General features: G+C 44.0%; 1 protein-coding gene across 1 annotated transcript in view; it reads left to right on the plus strand.

Moving 5' to 3' along the window:
- SBNO1 (strawberry notch homolog 1) overlaps positions 1 to 20,966 on the plus strand; it is a gene marked incomplete in the record, with an annotated part of 3,303,179 nt that overhangs the window by 198,775 nt on the left and 3,083,438 nt on the right.

Here is a 20,966-nt window from a genome sequence, read left to right on the forward strand (position 1 = left end):
ACAGATTTACAAAGGGTCATTTACTTGCTACAAGGACTGGGATACACAGTCAATTTACAAAAGTCAAGGCTGATACCATCCCAAACAAGGACATTCTTGGCTGAATTGGACACAGTACAACAAATGGCATTCCTGACTACAGAAAAACAAAAGAACTTCCTCTTTACTTCTTGGCACTAACAAAACTGAACAAGTTAACAGCAAGAAAAGTTCTGCAGGCCTTGGGCTTCATGGCATCATGCATAATCTTGGTCCCATTTGCCAGACTACATATGAGGAAACTACAGTGGTACCTAAAGAATTTATGGTTCCAACACAGACACAGTCTAGAAACAGAAATCCCACTAATTCCATGCTTAAAACAGGAGTTCCTATGGTGGGCTCAGGCATGCCAGTCAAACCCAGGCCTACCCTTTCGCAGATGTCAACCAAGCCAGACCATCACAACAGACGCTTCAGACCTAGGATGGGGGGCCCACATGCTGGACAAATGCGTACAAGGATTGTGGACACAGGATCAACTTCACCTACACATCAATCTAAAAGAAATGCTGGCAGTAAAACTGGCAATCCAAAAGTTCAAACCATTCCTCAAAGAGGGCCAGTTGATGATAAGGACAGACAACACCACAGTCATGTGGTACATCAACAAACAGGGAGGCACTCATTCATACCCCCTATGCAGAATGACCTTGGAGCTGTGGACCCTGGCACTCAGCTACAACATTCAGTTACAGGCAATATTTGAACCGAGGAAAGACAATACTCTAGCAGACATATTAAGCAGAACCACTTCGGATGCCCACGAATGGAAGCTGCACCCGGACATCTTCAAGACCATCTCAAAGAAATGGGGAATGCCACAGATAGACCTATTCGCATCACCTCTCAATCACCAGCTCAACAAATTCTGCACAAGGACATTCCACCCACTAGCATGGAAAGTGGACTCACTCTCCTTCAACTGGAAAGGCCTAACAGCATATGCATTCCCACCTCTTCCTTTGATACACAAGGTACTACTAAAAATCAAGGAAGAACGTCCAAGGATAATCCTGATAGCTCCTAACTGGCCAAGACAACACTGGTACCCACTACTGAAGAGCATGTCTCGGAACAATATGTGGCCAATACCCCTGATGCCTTTGATGTTAACTCAGAACAACTACAGCATCATTCATCCAAACCTAAAAACGCTGCAACTGACTGCATGGAACATCACATAGCAGCAGCTAATCCAGAACTTTCCCAAAGAGTTAAAGACATTATTCTTGAAGCACGCAGACCTTCAACAAGAAGGAACTATGCTGGAAAATGGAAAAGGTTTGTCATTTGGAGTACGGAAAGAGGAAAAGATGTGTCAAACATAGATATGCCTAACATTCTGGAGTATCTGGCCGAACTTCTTCATTCAGGCCTGTCCTACTCCTCCATCAAGATACATGCATCAGCTATTTCAGTAGAATACAGCTTTGATCCACCTGTTTTTTCGCACCCTTTGCTCAGGCAGTTCCTCAGAGGAATCAAGAATGTAAAACCTCCAAGGAAACCACCATTACCAGCTTGGGATTTAAACTTTGTGCTTGAAAAGTTGACACTATCACCCTTTGAACCAGCAGCAACAGCAGACCTACAACACCTGTCATGGAAAACTGCTTTCCTACTGGCAATTACTTCAGCAAGGAGGGTTTCAGAACTACAGGCCTTAATGGCAGTGCAACCCTTCCTAATCTTCCACCAAGATAGTGTCCATGAGGACTAATCCTACATTTATGCCCAAGGTGGTATCCAGAGTATCTTTAAACCAGGCAATCCACCTACCTACCTTCTTTCCCAACCCACAAAACAGAGGGAAAGAATACTGCATACCTTGGATGTACATAGACAGCTACGCTACTACTTGGACAGAACAAAAATAGCAGAAAGACTGACCAACTTTTTGTAGCCTATGCAACAGGAAGGGAAGGAAAAGCTATTTCCAAACAGACAATCTCCAAATGGATAGGAAATTGCATACGATACTGTTACTCCTTCCATGGAAAACCAATTCCACAGAACATAAGACCTCATTCTACAAGGGCAACAGCCACTACCACAGCCTTCTTACGAGGAGTGGCAACCAAAGACATTATTGAGGCGGCTACTTGGACCTCCGTGCATACATTTGCCAAGCATTATAATTTGCCTCTATATTCCAGATCCCGAGCAGGATTTGCCACTGCTGTACTGCAAGGGATCCTAAACACACCATAATCTACTTTTATCCTCCTCCCTAGTTGGCTATGGTATTCTACCCACTTGTTATGACTGCAGATGCATCCATGAAGGACATAGTACAGTTTTGTACCTACCATAAATGTAGATGTCCGAACTGGATAGCATCTGCAGTCAGGATTACCTCCCGCCTTCCCCTCTGTGGTACTCCTAGGGTGTTTACCCTCCTAATAGCTAGCTGTTGGGGAGTCTTTATGGTGTATTTGTTTGTATATATGTACATATATGCTTATTTTTGTGTTTACCTCTATCTATTTGGAAACATTGGCATCTATCCAAATTTTAGCCTGCAAGAGGGCTACTGGCATCTGGGGCAAGAAACACTGAGGAAAATGGCGTCGGCTGATGCTTTTATACCCGAAGACCAACAGAGATGACGTCGGGTGGAGTGCGACATCAGCCGAAGCCGGACCCGGACTTTGGAATCCGGCCGACTGCAGGGCTGCCTGACGACAGGACAACCCACTTGTTATGACTGCAGATGCTATCCAGTTCGGACATCTACATTTATGGTAGGTACAAAACTGTACTTTACAGGTTCCACTTCCATACCTTACCAACGGGACAAGGCGTGCCAAACCTGCCACAACATCAAAGGGCAGAGGCACTCATAGAAGTCTCAAAGCTGTTACAAATAAAATAATAGATAAGGTTCCTCCTCAGGAACAAGACCAGGGATTTTATTCAAGACTGTTGCTTGTTCCAAGAAAAGAAAAACAATGGAGGCCTATATTGGACTTGTCCGTTCTAAATACTTTTCTCATGGTGCCAAAATTCAAGATGCTGACGTTACAGCAACTTCTTCCCATGCTGGGCAAGAGGTCTTTGCTGGTTACTCTGGACCTCAAGGAGGCATACTTGCATGTCCCTGTCAGACACAGTTGCAGAAGATACTTCAGATTTCTTGCAGGAACAGAGCACTATCAATTCTCAGCATTGCCGTTTGGCTTATCTACTGCGCTCTGAGTATTCACGAAATGCCTGGCATCAGTAGTGGCACATTGCAGACTCCAGGGGATTCAAATATACCCTTACCTGGACGACTGCCTAATACAAGCAGACAGCAAACAGACCTTGATGAAACATTTGGACTATGTCATTCAATTGCTGCAGGCTTTGGGATACACAGTCAACATTCAAAAATCAAGATTACTGCCATCCCAAGAGATTGTTTTTCTAGGAGCAAAGCTGGACACACAGCTACAAATGGCTTTCCTCAGAGGAGAAACAAGAGCATTTAAAAGCTTACTTCAAAGGCCTAGCAAAATTAACCCACCTGACCGCAAGGAAGACCCTGCAGGCCCTGGGGTTCATGGCATATTGCATTCTTCTAATCCCTCTGGCAAGACTACACATGAGAAAGCTGCAATGGTACCTAAAAAGCTTGTGGTCGCAACACAGCCACAACCTAGAAGACATAATACCACTCATACCATGCCTGCAAAGGGAATTTTTGTGGTGGGCTCAAGCAAGTCACTTAAACGAAGGCATGCTTTTCAACAAAGCTCCAACAAGTAAACTATTACAACAGATGCCTCAGACCATGGATGGGGGGTGCACATGGACGGCAGATGCGTTCAAGGGCAATGGACTCCCATGGAGATGCATCAGCACATAAATCAAAAAGAGATGTTGGCAGTGATACATGCGATAGAAGCCTTTGGAAAAACTCTTCAGCAAGGTAATCTGGTAATAAAGACAGACAACACCACGGTCATGTGGTACATAAACAAACAAGGGGGCACTCATTCCTACCCCCTCTGCAGACTAACAATGATTCTTTGGGAAAAGTCCCTGAAACTGAACCTCTACTTGCAATCCCAGTTTGTTCCTGGCAAGGACAATGTTATGGCAGACAGGTTGAGCAGAAATTTCTTGGATCCAAACGAATGGATGCTACACCCACGCATTTTCTCACAAATAACATCTGCATGGGGAAGACCAGACATAGACCTCTTTGCATCTCATCTCAGTCCTCGCCTGGAAAGGTTCTGCACAAGGATACACCATCCTCTAGCTTGGAGAACGGATGCTCTTTCCTTCAGCTGGAATGCTCTAACAATTTATGCATTCCCCCCTCTACCTTTGCTCACCAAGGTGTTACTGAAGATCAAGGCAGAACAACCAAGAGGAATCTTGATGGCTCCAGACTGGCCAAGGCAACACTGGTATCCACTGCTACTGAGCATAACTCACACCAAACCGTGGCCCTTGCCTCAATGGCCTCTGCTCCTGACTCAACACAGTTACAAGACTGTTCATCAGAACCTGCAAACCTTAAAGCTGACAGCTTGGAGAGTTCCATGACTGAGACCCATGACTCCCTCTCCGAAAAAGTTCAGGAAATTTTGCTGGAGGCACGCAGACCTTCCACTTGAAAAACCTATTCGGCCAAATGGAAGAGATTCACCATCTGGAATGTCAACAAGGGCCAGGATACATCACTGATGAACATACCTCAGATATTAGAATACTTGGCAGAAATGTTTCACAGTGGCCTCTCATACTCTTCCATCAAAATCCACGCTTCAGCTATCTCAGCACATTACAACTGTGATCCACCTGTGTTTTCGCATCCCTTGCTAAGACGGTTTCTAAGAGGCATAAAGAATATCAAACCTACAAGGAAGCTACCAATTCCTGCATGGGACCTCAATTACGTCTTGGAAAAATTAACTCTTCCTCCTTTTGAACCAGCAGCATCTTCAGAAATGCAATTTCTCTCTTGGAAAACGGTTTTCCTGTTGGCAGTCACCTCAGCAAGAAGAGTCTCGGAGATACAGGCCCTCATGGCAGTTCCTCCTTTTTTCATCTTTCATCAGGACAGAGTTACCCTTAGGACCAATCCTTCATTCATGCCCAAGGTGATATCCAGAGTGTCTCTAAACCATGCAATTCACCTGCCTACTTTCTTTCCTAACCCTCAAAATAAAGGGGAAAAGCTGCTGCATACTTTAGACATTCGCAGACAACTACGATACTACTTGGACAGAACAAAGTCCACCAGGAAGTCTGACCAACTGTTTGTAGCCTATGCTGCTGGAGTGCAAGGAAGAGCAGTCACCAAACAAACTATCTCAAAATGGATTGGACACTGCATCAGATTCTGTTGCTCTTTCCATGGAAAAAGTGTGCCCTATGGCCACATCCACAGCTTTTCTAAGAGGAGTGGCTACAAAAGATATTCTAGAGGCTGCTACATGGAGCTCCGTGCATACATTTACCAAACACTACAACCTGCCATTATACTCCAGATCCCAAGCAGGCTTTGCTTAGGCAGTCCTGCAGGGCCTTCTAGCTACACCATCTCTTGCTTAGTCCTACCACCCCCAGCTTGGCTATGGTATTCAACCCATATGTCAGGACTGCAGTTGCATTCTTGAAGGACATAGTACAGTTTTGTACCTACCATAAATGTAGATGTCCGATAGATATGCAACTGCAGTCAGGTTTTCCCTCCCTCCTACCCTTCTGTTTTTCCCCTTTGGGTCCTTTCTCCCCTTACCTATCAGTTAGGGTTATATATTATGGTGTATCTGTTTATTACTGTTGTGCATGTCTGTTTATCCATTCACAAAATTTGGCCTTCCTTGGAGGGCACCTGGCATCTGGGGCAAGAAACACTGAAGAAGATGGCGTCGGCTGAGGCCTTTGTACTCCAGCTGCTCTGACGTTGGGGAGGAGGCGACATCGGCCGATGCCGGACCCAGACTTTGGAATCTGGCCGACTGAAGGGCTGCCTGAGGCAGGACAAACCCATATGTCAGGACTGCAGTTGCATATCTATCGGACATCTACATTTATGGTAGGTACAAAACTGTACTTTCTTACCAGTATCTCTGGTACAGCAGAAAATATCAGGTTCTCTGTGTGCTCTGTCCTCTAATTCTACCATGTTTTGAAACCTCTCTTCTTGAGTAGTCTCATACTCATCCAGCCTTTTCATTTGTCTGATTTTTGCAGATATGTCATTTTCATTAATTTTTCAACTGATGGGTCTTTGATCTGACTTCTGATCCAGCTCAGCCACATTTACTAAACTCTCAAATCCAACTCTCGAGCTCCTCCCTTTACCTATAATGCCCCAGCCACCTTGCAGTACATCAGATCTCATTTATTGCTCTGTTGGTACAGACACTGATCCTTCTTGCAGAACTTTGCAGTGTATTTTTTAGCAGGCAGTGTGATTTCTAATTTTTCTTCCTCCCTTAACAGTTTTACTGTTCTATCATGTTAGGATTACCTTCTATTTTCTCCTGTTTCTACCTTTGGTAGTTCTCCGTACCACTTTTGGTACATTCTATCTTGCTGTCTGCTCCTTCATACCCTTCAGAGGGTAATCCTTTTTTTCTTGTTTTTCTATCAAAAAAAAAAAAAAGCAGAGCAAGCTAGCTTACATTTTTCTTTCTAACTCTTTCAACCCGTGTCCTTGTTACCGCTATAGCTGACAAACCCACTGGGCTTAAGAAATACACCAATCTGCGGGCAGAAGATCCCTGATTCTGATGCCCACAAGGGAGTGAGTTTGTCTGGGCACAGACAATTTAAACACTGGACATAAGATTTGTGCTGGCTTTAACTCGAGGGCATTTGGCAACTGGCATAAACTTATTGTAAAGAGTTTGTTGCCTTCTTATCTTCTTTCAGGGGTTCAAACACCTGCAAAAATGCTTGAGGCTTCTTCAGTACAAATTTGTCTAGGAAACAGTCTCCCACCTGCTCCACCTGCTTTCCAACATCTTCAACTTTGGCGCCTACTGCCAAAGTACAGGAAAAAAATCGGATCTGACACTTTCCAAGTACAAGTTTGAGGACCCGGTCTCCTGGGTTCATCCCAGAGCTTCTCTCCTCTCCATTATCCCTTCCCTTCTACAAGAGACCCCAAGGAGAGAGTCCTGGGCCTAGTTCACTACTTCTCCATCAAGTCCTTCAAGAGCCTTTCTGAAGCCGAAGTGAATAGGATGATGTGAAGTTCCTCAGAACTCGGATTCAGATGGTGGCTATCACGTCTGTCTCCAGTCAGATCCACGAGCCTCCCTTCAGCTTCCCACACTACTTTCTCCTTCGATCGGCAATTTTGGAGTGTTTGACTCTGCAAACCCTGAATGTGTCTGCATTGTATCTGAAGACTGATGGGTCTTCAACTCTGACTGTCCCTGACTTGTCCGCCAATTCACTTGGAACAGGACGAGCTTCTGAGTCTAAGTGCTGGGTCCAGGAGGGCTAGTTCAAATCTTAGGTTGTCAGAGCTGTCCCTTGTCTGTGGGGCTCTGCCATTGGACAGAGTAGGTCCAGCTCCCCTTTTGAGGCAGGGATCTGAGCGGGTTCAGAGCATGGTGGCATCTGAGGCGTTGATGGGTGGTGCAGCCAGCTTATAGCTTCTCGTCCTTCTTTTGAAGTGGTAGAGAGAGTCATGTCATTGGAGAGACTACTACTCTTCTTAGTATCCTACAGCCATGCCATCATTGGGTCTGAGCCCTTAACCTCAGACCTTTCACACAGGGAGAGACAGTCGTATCGAGCATCCAGACAGTCCTCCTCAAGGACTTCCCTTCCTCTTTGGACTTCTCTCCAGACCATCCCACTGAAAAGGTTCCCCGCAAGGGAATGTGTAAAAGGAGGCAGATTGACTTCCTCAGGAGTCCCTCACTGAAGATGTTGAGTTCAGTGAAGGGGAGGAGTTCCCAACGTTTCCACCAGATGTCTCCTTCGGAAATCTCTTAGAAGTTCCAGCAGAAAGGTGGTAGGTCTTCCAGTTACCCCTTCCCAGGAGGAGGCAGTGTCCCTGGAAGCTTTTGGGTCCAGCCTGTCTGTCTTTAACTCCCCGGCTGATGAGCTTATATAGTCTCTTGCCAGGCATCGAAGGAGCTGGATACTATAGAACCAATCCCACACTGTCCTGTTAAGTACTGTACTCCTAAGGACATGCACCACAAGAGGCTTTCTTCAAAGCTGGCAACCCTTGACTGTGTAATTTGCTAATTTGTTGTGCTTCTGAGGGAAACATATGGGCGAAGGGTTCAGGTATAGCCGTAAGGGAACATGACTGGATGCACTTGTGTGACTTTGCAGACCTCTTCAAGCCTTCATCAGTGCTCCTTTTGATGGATTGCTCTTGTTTGGCCCCACTGTAAAGGAAACTGAGTGAGATGGAAAAACCTTGTCTGCTGTGGGCATGCATTTATTTACCTCTCGGAGATCCTTTTCCAGGAGTCAGAGGAGGGACGAAAATGTGGTTCCTTACGTCCCAGGGTCTTTTTAAAGAGTAGGGGTAATCTTCGCCCTTTTTAGTGTCAAAGAAACCAGGACCTGAGACCACTTCTGGACCTAGGCAAACTGAATCAGTTTTTAAAGAACTCCACATTCTTGATGTTTGATTCAATCCATTCTGCTCTTTCTGAAAAAGGACGAATGGATGTGTTCCATCAGTCTTCAAGACTTGTATTATCATGTCAAGGTGAACAGACCCTCTCGAAGATATCTGCACTTTTGGCTGAGCGCCAGTCACCATCAGTTCAGACCCCTGCCATTTGGTCTCACTACAGCACCCAAGTGTTTACCAAATATAAGGTGGTGGTTGCAGCTCATTTGAGACTGCTAGGATTCAGTGTGTTTCCATACCAAGATGACTGACTTCAGTGCCCCAACCAGGCATCTCATTAAGAAGTCCAGGGGCTACTTGCTCCAGTTGCGTCAATCTGTAGGCATCAGTCTACCTTTTCAAATCACATCTTCAATTTGTTCAGAGCCTGGAGTTCATAGGTGCTCATTTGGACGCACTGTCAGGTGTCAAGTGAAACAAGTTCTCTCTCAACCCCCCCCTTCTCCTCAAGTTATACTGATTCTTCAGACTTTAGGGTACAAGGCAGCAGCCATAACTTTGGTTCCTGTGGCCCACTTTTATATGTGGCTTCAATGGACTTTAGGTGTTCAGTGGTGAATTCTCCATTCCTTGTCTTCAACAGTCAAATTCCCACAAGTATACAAATACCACCTACTTCGGTAGATTATTTCAAAACAAAGTTTCTCAAGGCTGCCCTCTTGTCTTTCTACCCCGAGTTACCACAGTAATCACTGATGCCTCCCATTTGGGGCGGGGGATGCATTTCTTGGTAGACTGTCCAAAGCACGTGATCCCCAGAAGAGACTAATTTGCTCTTCAGTGTCCTCCAGATGGGAGTGGTCCTTCAAGCACTGCCTTCTTCTCTGGGCAATTGCTATTGAAACCGACGTTTATGGTTTGGTACTTCAGTGGGGGGGGGGGGCCTGATCTTATCCCCTTTGTTGAGAGCCAATAAGAGTGGCAGTGTGTGATCTCAAACTGCTCTTATGGCAAAGCACATCCTGGGGAAAACCAGCATGCTAGCGGACAAACTCACCAGGTCCATTCTGATGCCTCACAAGCTTTCTCTCAATCATTTAGTGGCAGAGCATTTTCCATTGACGAACCTTTCTGCAATCTGTTTGCATCTCCCCACAAGTGCACCAGGTTCTTTGCTCTGTTCCCCACTTTAGGGGAGTCACCTAGAGATGCTCTAATTAACTTTTGGCTGTCTGGTCATCTTTTTACCCTTGTCCCCTGACCACTCTAATTTCCAAATTCTTACAGAAGGCACTTGGGTTGAAGAGTATTGTTATCCTCATTGCCTCTTTTTGGCCTTGTCAGAGGTGGTTCCCTTTGCTGTAGTCTCAAATATCCAACCTGTATACTAGACCCCAGTCCCTACCTTTTCTTTTATCCCATGTGGGTGGATTACCTGGATATTACACGTCTCAAGCTTACTGCATGGTTTCATCAGTTTCACTAATGGTTAGACAGCCCAGGCTTTCCAACCAATCCAACAGTTAATACTGTCATCCCAAAAAGGCTTCTACCAGGAAAATCTACAAGAGTAAATGGAAGAGATCCCCTCCCTGCATAGCCCAAATGGAGAAATGTGCACCCTTCCCTACACCTGTTTTGGCTGTCCTGGACTTTTAGCATCTGTTTTTCATGAACGGGGGACTAGTTTCTCTACTAATAAAGTGCAATTGGCAGTGATATCTTTCATTCAGGTGAAAATGCTTCCTTTTTAGCTTCATCAAAATTGTGCTAGGCTTTCCTTAAAAGGTTGGACCCAGTGAAGAACCCTACAACACCATGGGATTTAACAGTAGTGCTGCAAGGTTTGACTCGAATCCTTTAGAACCATTGGCTAGATTGACTTAAATTTTTTATCCTGGAAAACTGCTTTTCTAATGGCTGTTACATCTGAGAGAAGAGTATCTGAGCTCCAGGCTCTCTTCCCAAATGTCCATATTTGATCTTCCACAAAGCTGGCTACCTTACAGACCAATCCATCCTCCTTGCATACAGTGGCCTCTGAGGCAAGTATTAACCAAGCTGTTAATTTGCCTGTCTTTCCCAATTTCGATAAAGGTGATTGCATGCTTCACCTCTTGGATGTACATAGATGGTTCTGCTTTTATCTCCATAGAACAAAAGATTTCAAAAAGACAGATCAATTGTTTGTCTCATTCTCCTCCAAACAAATTGGTAAGCCTTTTTTTTTTTTTTTTTTTTTAAAGTTACCTTAGCCAGATGGATGACGGACTGCATGCCTTTTGTTAGTCAGTGAGGTTTTCCTTACCCAGACCTCCTTAAGCACACACCCGTCGGATCAAGGGCTACATCATTGGTGTTCTGGTCTAGAACTTCTGTTGACATTTGTGCCACAGCTACTTGGTCTAATGCTCATACTTTCATTGCTCTGTACATATTGGATTTCCAGAAGCAGGGCTGCCTGTGGTTCTGCAGTACTCTGGAATATCCTTCCATGTGGACCACCCAAGGTTCACATAGCTGGAGACTGTCTCAAGTGAGAAATGAATGAAAATGACATCATTAGATACTGAAGTTATGTACTCACTGTTACAATTATGCATCTGTGTTGTCCATTTTAAATTTTCCTGAACTTTCCACCTTCTTTCCCCCTACCCTTTTCTTCTTGGATTGACCTTATGGTTGTTGGAAAAGCCACTGTTGCTGGTTTGAGCCCCAGTCCTTTCTACTAGCCTTCTTTTTATCTTGGCCTTAGGTTAGATGTTCTTCGTGTTTCACTGTTGCTGTCATTTCATTACATTAGTGTAATCCTACTGGCAGGTTGCCCTCAGTCAGCCTGAATTCCAAAGTCTTGGGTCTTGTGTCTGCTGTCGTCGCCCTTTACCTGACATCAGGTCATCAGGGGTATAAAAGAAGCAGCCAACGCCATTTTCTCCAGTCTTTCTTGCCGCTCGGTGCCCGAAGCAGTTCGCAAGTGCCAGTCGGCTGACTCATGAGATTTTAGAGTTTGAATTTTAGATCTGAAGTCTTCTATAAAGCTAAGTACCCCATTGCCGAAACTTTTTTCTTGCTCCAGAACCGATGTCAGAAAGTTAATTGTATTTCTTGTGGGAAGCAAATACCTCATAAGGACTTTCATTCTTGCTGTATTCCTTGCCTAGGCCCTGATCATAACTTTCTGGGTTGTCTGTTTTGTGCTAGATTTAACCAACACACTAAGCATCCGTATAATTTTGCTTTAAACTACTTTGGACGCAGGTTGAATTATCCAGAAATGTCAGAAATGCAAAGAAAAAGAAAGACAGCAGAGGCCCAAAACAGGCGAAGCTTCTCCTAAGCTAGTCTCTGGTTCGCCGGTTCTCAGTGAGGCGCTTTCGCAGCCCCTGACGACTGCTACTTTAGAGTTGCAGGCCGTTACAGACTCCCACGTGGAGTCGGCCATGCCGCTGGAAACTAGAGGTATTGGAGCCTCGGACGCTAATCCTTCAGATGGGTCCGGAGCCGCTGAGCAGGCACTGGCTTCTGAGGGTGTATTCAGACCCAAACATCTCTACATTAAATCGACTTCAAAGGCAAAGACTAAAGCACCTTCAAAGGCAAAGCAAATTCAAGAGCCATGTGGACAGGCCTCCATGCCCAAAAAACAGATGCTCAAAATGGCCGAAGACTTGATTACCTTGATCAGGGGTTCCCACCCCCCTCCTGATGAGGCCTAGGCAAGAGACTGACTGTGAATCTTCAGATCAGGTTTCCATTTCTTCTGATTCCTTTTCTGATCAGGAATATTCTTTTCCCCCCTATGAGGATTCTGATGCTGAAGAAATCCATGCCTTCATATTCTCCACCTGAGGACTATTCTTTTGGGGAAACCTTGCATACCATGAGGGAGCATTTCCACTGGGAGAGCCAAGAATTTTCAGGATCTAAAGTGGTTCAGGGATTTCCTGTTAGTACCGCAGCACAAGCCACTAGCCATCCCTCCTGTGTTAGACATTGTAGATGTGTTTTCGGAGTCTAGCCTTACCCCTGACCCCTTACTTCCAGCTCCTGTTAAGCCTGGCGGATATTGCAGGGTTCCTGACTTGCATAGATTTCTTTTTAAAAACCCCGCTGCCGACCCAGAAACTATTTCTCAGGGTCCCAAGGGAGTTAAGGCTTCTGCCGCAAAAAACCCTACCCCTTCTGACAGGGATTCTAGGGCACTGGATAGATGTGGGAAAAAGGTTTACACATCTGCTACCTTGGCTATGTCAGTTTCATATGCTCAAATATCAGCAACATGTCATGGCATTTAAACAGAAAATGATAAACTCTGTGCAGAAAACAAGGAAATGCAGGATATATTGCATGCTGCTGAACAAGTTAAAAAGCATACTTTGCAATGTGGTTTTGATTCTTTAGAGGCCTCCTGCAGGGCCGCAGTTACCAGTTCTGTAATTAAAAGACTTGCTTGGTTAAAGGAACAAAATCTGCCTGATCATGTTAAAGTTAAATTATTAGATGCACCCTTTACAGCATGATACTTTGGTGTTACAGCAGAAGAGGTGTTTAAAGAAAATGGAGGACAAGGCTAAATCTATGCAAACGGTCAAAGATTTCTTACAAGTACAGCCACCTAGGTTTAGTAGACACTGGCCAACAAAGAACTGGTCCTTTCCTGTGTCAGGCAGACCTCAAAGGGGCAGTCCCAAACGCCATAGAGGCAGATCCCAGGCGCAAGGTTCATACAGGTCAAAGCAATGGGGTACTTCTACGTGCTAAAGTGGAGAAGACAAATCACAACCTTACAGAAAACAGTCCCAGTGACTTCCCCTGCCTGCATCCAAGCACTTATTTCCTGGCAGCACCCTTAGGGGGAAAATTAGCACTCTTCTCAAAATTGGAACATTATAACCCAGGACAAGTGGGTTCTAAATATCGTGTCACAAGGCTACAAATTCCATTTCCATACCCTGCCAAAGGCAAATGGCTGGCCAGATCTGCCAAAAAAATCAATGGGCAGAGGCACAAAAACAAGTCTCATCCCTCATGGACATGAGGGCCATTCAACAAGTGCAAGATCAAGAGCGGGGACAGGGATTTTACTCAAAACTGTTCTTGGTACCCAGAAAGGACAAGGCCTGGAGGCCAATACTGGACCTATCTATTCTGAACACATTCCTGGATATACCATAATTCAAAATGTTGACTTTGCAGCAGCTTTTGCCCCTGCTGGGCAAGAATGCTTAGTTTATAACTTTAGACCTAAAAGAGGCATACCTGCATGTCCCAATCAGACAAATATGCAGAAGATACCTCAGATTCAAGGCTGGCTCAGTGCATTACCAATTCTCTGCACTGCCCTTTGGCTTATCTGCTGCTCCTAGGGTCTTTACAAAGTGCCTGGCACCAGTAATTGCATTCTGCAGACAGAGGAATACAAATATATCCTTACTTGGACGACTGTCCAATTCAAGCAGAGAACAAGGGCATCCTTCTACAGCACCTGGCGTTTGTGAAAAAACTTCTAACATGCCTAGGGTACACAGTCAACGAAAAGAAATCAAAACTAGTATCCTCTCGAGATAATATTCCTGGGTGCAAGCTTAAATACAACTGCCCAGATGGCTTCTCATACCAGACAAACAAAGGCAACTGACTACCTATTTCAAAATGTTGGCAACAAAGGCCCAGTTATCTGCAAGAAAAATTCTGCAGGCTTTGGGCTTCATGGCATCCTACTAATTCCATATGCAAGACTGCATATGAGGAAACTTCAGTTGTACCTGAAGTGTTTTGACTCAACATTGCCACAGCCTGGAAACTATAATTACTCTCATTCCCTGCCTGCATCAGGAGTTTCGATGGTGGGCAAAGGCTTGTCACCAAAACAAGGGACAGCTGTTCACATTACCCCCAGCCAGGCAGACACTAACAACGGATGCATCGGATTGTGCCTGGGGGGCCCACATGGCAGGAAGATGCATTCAGGGAACATGGACCTCAAACCAAATGCATCTACATATCAATCGAGATGCTAGCTGTTCAAAATGCCCTGACAGCCTTCAAGGACCTACTTCATCCAGGACAACTGCTGATGGACAACACCACTGTTATGTGGTATATAAACAAGCAGGGGGGCACACATTCTTACCCCTTTTGCAGACTAGCCTTGACTTTGTGGGACACAGCATTGACTTACCAAGTACATCTGCAGGCACAATTCCTGCCAGGAAGGAAAAATACTCTGGCAACTATCAAAGCAGAAACCTCATGGATCTCCGAGTGGCAGCTGGATCCACAAGTCTTCAGCATGACAACAAGGAAATGGGGGATGCCCAGACATGGATCTATTTGCCTCCCCTCACAAGTACCAACTAAAGAGATTCTGCATAAGGATTTATCACAGGCGAGCATGGCAAGTGGACACCCTATCAGTATATGCCTTTCCCCCTTTGCCTCTCCTTCCCAAGGTACTCCTAAAGGTCTGACGGGAGAAGTCAAAGATGATACTGATTGCACCAGACTGGCCCTGCCAGCACTGGTACCCAATACTAAGGAGCTTGTTTCAATGCCCAGCTTGGACCTTACCCCAAGTACTGCATCTATTGTCCTAGCAAAACAATCAGATCCTGCACAGCCAGCCATAGCCGGCCTTAGGCATAGGCCAACTAGGTGGCTGCCTAGGGTGCCGCTTTAGTAGGGGCACTTTTCCAGTATTTATTTGGTGTAGGTAGACCAGGATGGGGGCACTGGGTGGTGTGATGGGGGTGCCGTGGTGCCCTTTAGCCTAGGGCACAAGTTTACATAAGGCCGCTCCTGCAGCCAGCTCAGGACTTTAAACCTGGCAGCATGGCGGATAATGTAGTCATACAAAACACACCTCTCGGCAAAGCTGTGATGGATGTCCTTTTGGAAGCCAGAAGGCCTAGTACTAGAAAATCGTATGCTGGAAAATGGAAGAGATTATTTGCTTGGAACCAGGCACAAGGAGCAGATACAGCTGTACCAAATATTCCTAAGATTTTACAATACTTAACTCATTCCCTCCAGTAGAGCTCTTTTTTGAGTGTGTACCTTTAACCCCTAGTGGGCGTGGCTTCAGCATTTAAAAATTTAAGTTATCACCTTACATTTTTAACAAATGCCCATTGACAGAGGTCATATATCAATACAATTGTGTTTGCTATCATGTATGCTTCAAGATAAAATTTTCCAATACCTTGTATGTAACATGGTTTTGGAATTATTAATGCAAATATGAACAGGCAATATTTGACGCCTAGAGGAGCAGTAGGGTATAACTGCAGAAACGCCTGGAGACGTCACTCGGCTGTAATGAGATGCTGGACAAAGGCCTATCTTTCTCATCTATTAAAATTCATGCCTCTGCCATTTTGGCTCATTACAATGCAGAGCCACCAATCTTTTCTCATCCCTTATTGAAACAGTCCCTCAGAGGAGCCAAAAATTTAAGGCCTCAAAGGAGATCACCAGTGCCTGCATGGGACCTCAACTGTGTCTTGGAAAAACTCACCCTGCCTCCTTTTGAGCCAGCTGCTACTGCTGATATAAATTTTTTATCTTGGAAAACAGCTATGCTCCTAGCAATAACTTCTGCAAGACGAGTTTCAGAGCTACAGGCACTCATGGCTGTGGAACCTTTTATCATTTTTTATCTGGGCAGGGTCTCCCTGAGGACAAACCTGACATTTATGCCTAAAGTGGTGTCCAGTGTGGCTCTTAACCAAACCATTCATCTGCCAACTTTTTATCCAAATCCACAGAACAAGGGGGAAAGAATTCTGCATTCTTTGGACGTACACAGACAGCTTAGATTCTGCTTGGACAGAACCAAAGTTTTCAGAAAGATCAATTACTAGTAGCATATGCTGCAGGATCATAAGGAAAGGCTATCTCAAAGCAGACTATTTCAAAGTGGATAGGCCACTGCATTTGTTTCTGCTACTTAATACCATGGCAAGCCAGTGCCTAAGGGTATTAGGCCACATTCCACCAGAGCTGCAGCCACTTCAACAGCATTTCTCAGGGGAGTACCAACCAAGGACATTTTAGAGGCAGCTACTTAGTGCTTCGTAAAGGTGTGCACTGAACTCCATCATCTGCCACTGTACTCTAAATCCAGGGCAGGCTTTGCCACTGCAGTTATGCAGGGTCTAATAGCTACTCCTAATGCTGTTTAGCTCCAGCCTCCCAACCACAGCTTTGGGAATATACCCAAATGTAATGACTGCAACAGTGAAACACTAAGAACATAGTACAGTTGTGTACACTTACCATAAAATGTAGATGTTAGTCTATTCACTGTTGCAGTCCAGGTTACCCACCCGCCATCCCCCCTTTTCGTCTGATGGAACCTATGTGGTGTATTTGCTTGTGGTTGAATGTCAAGTTTGTATTGCTGCATATAATTTTATATATAGATATAAATTTTGGTTACCCTTTTAGGGGGCACCTGACATCTGGTGCAAGAAAAACTAAAGAAAATGGCATCTGCTGCTGCTTGTATACCCGTGACGACCTGACGTCTGGGAAGGGGTGACGACAGCCGACACAGGACCCAAGACTTTGGAATTCAGGCCGACTGTGGGCAACCTGCCAGCAGGATTACCCTAATGTAATGAAATGACTGCAACAGTGAATACACTCAAACATCTGCATTTATGGTAAGTGTACACAACTGTACTTTTTATTGCTTATTGGTCAGCATAAGATTATAGGGTGACTTTGACATTATGTATTTTATATATGTGTCAAAACTGGTGTTAAACAGGAGTTTCTCCCCAGGTCTCTGCTGAAATTGCGATGTTGAGTTGTCTATCTCGCCTTCATTTTTGCTGGTTGGGATCGGAGCCGATCCTCTGCTCCGACTCGTCCATCTTCTATAGCTCGAGAGCGGTTTACTGGCTCAAGGCTACCCCTTATCCCATGATGCCTAGCAATAGCTACCCTGATCTCGTTTGCCGCTTCAGCTGCGAGGTGTCGTTTTTCTGGCTCAGGCTCTTATAAAGTTTCTTTATAGAACTTTTTTACTAAAAATAGTATTTTTCCTAGGTGTTAACTTTTAGTCTTATTTGGTTGTGTAAGTGTGTATTTGTAGCTTCCTTCCCTATCTAACTCAACTTACAGTTCTCCCCCTCCCTCCCTTTCTTGTCAGGTTAGCCATTTAGGTTAGAGGCTTTCCTTCTAATTTCTTTATAGGCTAGCCGTTTGAGTTAGAGGCTTTCCTATCAAAAAAAAAAAAAAAAAAAAAAAAAAAAATTAGCTTTAGTCTGTTAGTATACTGTGTTTTTCTGCAGACTGTATTTTCATTTGTAGCTATTGTATTTCTTGTTACAGGATGTCAAAAGAATCCAAAGCGTCTGGATTCAAGAAGTGTGACTTGTACTGTCAGAAAATGTCTCTGACAGATGGGCACACTTCTTGCATCTATTGTTTAGGCGCTGTGTACCTCCAGGACTCTTGTTCTATTTGCCATGCATTTAGTCCAAGAGTTCTGCAGGAGTGTAAGAATAAGCTTTTTCTTAGGGGTCTCTTAAAGCCCCAGGATTCACCGGCCAAGACTCTGCCTGTGAAATCTCCTAAATCTACCAAATCGTCAGCTCCAAGTTCGGAGCAGTGTTTGGTTCAGACTCTACCTGCTACTTCGGTTCCGGCTAGAACCTAATAGACTATCTCCCAGTCGGCTCCATCAGAAACTTCGGAGCCGCAAGAGGCTGAGGTCCCCTTCTTTGGAATCTATACATTTGGCTTGTTGGTCTCCCCTGCTTCAGAGCGAGCGCAGTCGCAGATCTTCTTACTCCTCCCGATCCTCTAGGCTGTCTGATCACGACGTGGAGAGAGTGGTCAGTAGGTTGCTAAAGTCGCAGGCAACTTGCCAAGATGTTGTCCAGCCCTCCTCAACAGGTGTCTGCTTCATCCACTTCTGTCGATGTTCCTCCTCCGACTCCATTGAGCTCAGAGCCAGAGTTCATTGGGGTTCGAGTAGTGGAACAGTCGGCTCCGATTTCCGTCATTGGCTCAGATTCCCTCGATGGTGCCGTCCATTGAGGGATCTGGGCGCCCGGGGCTCCCTTGTCTGCTCCGAGGGGGCGAGTGGCATCGGACCTTGTCCGACCCCGTTCTCCCTCTTGGAGCTTCGGCGCAGGTGAGCTCTGCTCCTACATCGGCCTTGGAGCAGTCTGTGCGGAGTAGGATTCAGATTTAAGAATAAAATGAGGCACCAAAGTTACACACAGAGAACTATCCACAGTATCTTTTTATTTGGAAAAAAGAACAGTAGGTGAGCACTTTTACAACTCTGTTGCTTCATCAGACAATGTTAATGCAGACCATGCTTGGCTAAATACTTAAGCAATCAGTGTGGTTTCAACCATTTAAAGCAATACAGTCAAAATAATTTAACAATTAGACACTATTAGTACAAGCTTATGCAAACTATGTATTTAAAACCAACCTTAAAATACATTTCTCTCTGAAAACCATCATTGTTTACCATGATATATGTAAAAGTATAAAAAATATAATATAAAAATGTCCTATATAAGTAAATGTAAGAACTTGATGAACCATAGTACCACATTAAAACCTAGAAATTAATGTTTAAGACGTCTTGCTTTAAGGCAAGGGACTAGTGAAGTACAGCCATTTAAGCCCGGATATCTATCTGCATTCCGCTTGATAATCCATTTCTGTTCTAGCTCTTCCATATAGTTTTCTATGTCCCCACCTCTATTTGTCCTTAATATTTGTTGTAAAACCAAAAGTTTGAAGCGGTGAGTACTGTTTGTATTTAAAATATGATTTGCTAGGGCATTAGACTGTTTTAAATTTCGTATATCCCTCGCATGTTCTAATATTCTATCTTTGAAAGTTCTGTTTTGTTTTTCCTACGTAATAGGCATGACATGCTTGACAAAAACTAAAATAAATAACATCTGTACTCTTAGTCATAGTATTTCTTAGTATATAACCTAAAATGTTTCATTGGATGAATATACTCATTTTTAGTATAAATGTGCTGACAGGCTGCACAATTCCTGCATGGAATAGTGCCTTGTCTGTTGGAGAGGTTTTTTCTATGGGGTTGATGTTCTTTATTACAAAGATGTTGCTTCAATGACACGTTGTTCTTGAAACTAAAACTTGGTGTGTCACCGATCATTGGGACAAGGTTTGGTATTACCTGTAATAAGTGCCAGTTCTTCTTAATGATATCTGTATACTTATTGATATCACTTGCAAATCGAAAAACTACTCTAAACTTATTCCTATCAATGTCTCTCTTACCAGACGTTCTCATATCAGTTTCTTGAACTCATGTAAGGCTTACATCTTGTTGATCGAACTTTCCATGCCTCTGTTGTCACATTCGTGATTTCTGAACTTGAGTAGCCTCTTTGCTCAAATTTACTGTGTAATTTATCCAGTGCCCCTTCAGCCTCTTCATCATTATGTAGGCGTAACGTTCTAAACTTGTCCTTTAAGAACATTTCTAGAAATGTGTCACGGGTGCATACTAGATTTATGAAGACAGGCATTGGTCCTAGTAGGTTTGTAGTATATACTAGTTTTCAGCTGTTTTAAATTAGTTTGTTACACTTGCATCTAAAAAGTCAATGGAGGTGTCAGAAGATGTAAAAGAAAATTTCAAAAAAATCTGTTGTACTATGTAAATCTACAAAATTACTGATAGTGGAACCATGTCCTCTCCACAAAATAAAAACATCATCCACGAAAAGTACATACCAAAGGATACAATCATAAAAAGGATTCAAGACATATAAAACATACTCTTCTTCCCATCTTACTAATGATAGATTGGCGTAGCTGTTGGCACATGACGTGCCCGTTGCTACGCCATTCATCTGTAGAAAGAACTCCTCTTGGAAGGTAACATTATTTTCAAGTATAATCTCTAGTAGGCTACAGACTAACAAAATCTTATTTGGTATAAGCTTCCTATCTGTGTTAAGGAACTCTCTCTTTATCAATTCCCCATGCATTTGGAATGCTGGTAAAAAGGGATTCAATATCCATAGTAAGGAATACAAATGCTTCATCATCATTAATAGTTTCCATTCTAACATGTAGACGCTGTAAAAACATGTTTGTATCTCTAAGAATAGTATGACCGCTATTTAAGAACTCATGTAAAATACCCTGTACATAAATCGATAAGGGCTCAGTACACCAACCTGCTCCTGATACAATGGGATGCATAGGAGGGGCAGTGATGTGTTTATGGATTTTAGGTAGGCCATATATTCTAGGAATTAAAGGTTTCTGTACCAAAAAAATAATTAAAGGTTCATCAACTAATCCTGTAATCAATAGATCAAATACTAAAAAAGACACCTTGTCAGTAATG

Source organism: Protopterus annectens, chromosome 4.part0 (genome assembly GCF_019279795.1).
Source record: "Protopterus annectens isolate FY-2018-M chromosome 4.part0, PAN1.0, whole genome shotgun sequence".
In the NCBI taxonomy this organism is placed as follows: Eukaryota; Metazoa; Chordata; order Ceratodontiformes; family Protopteridae; genus Protopterus; species Protopterus annectens.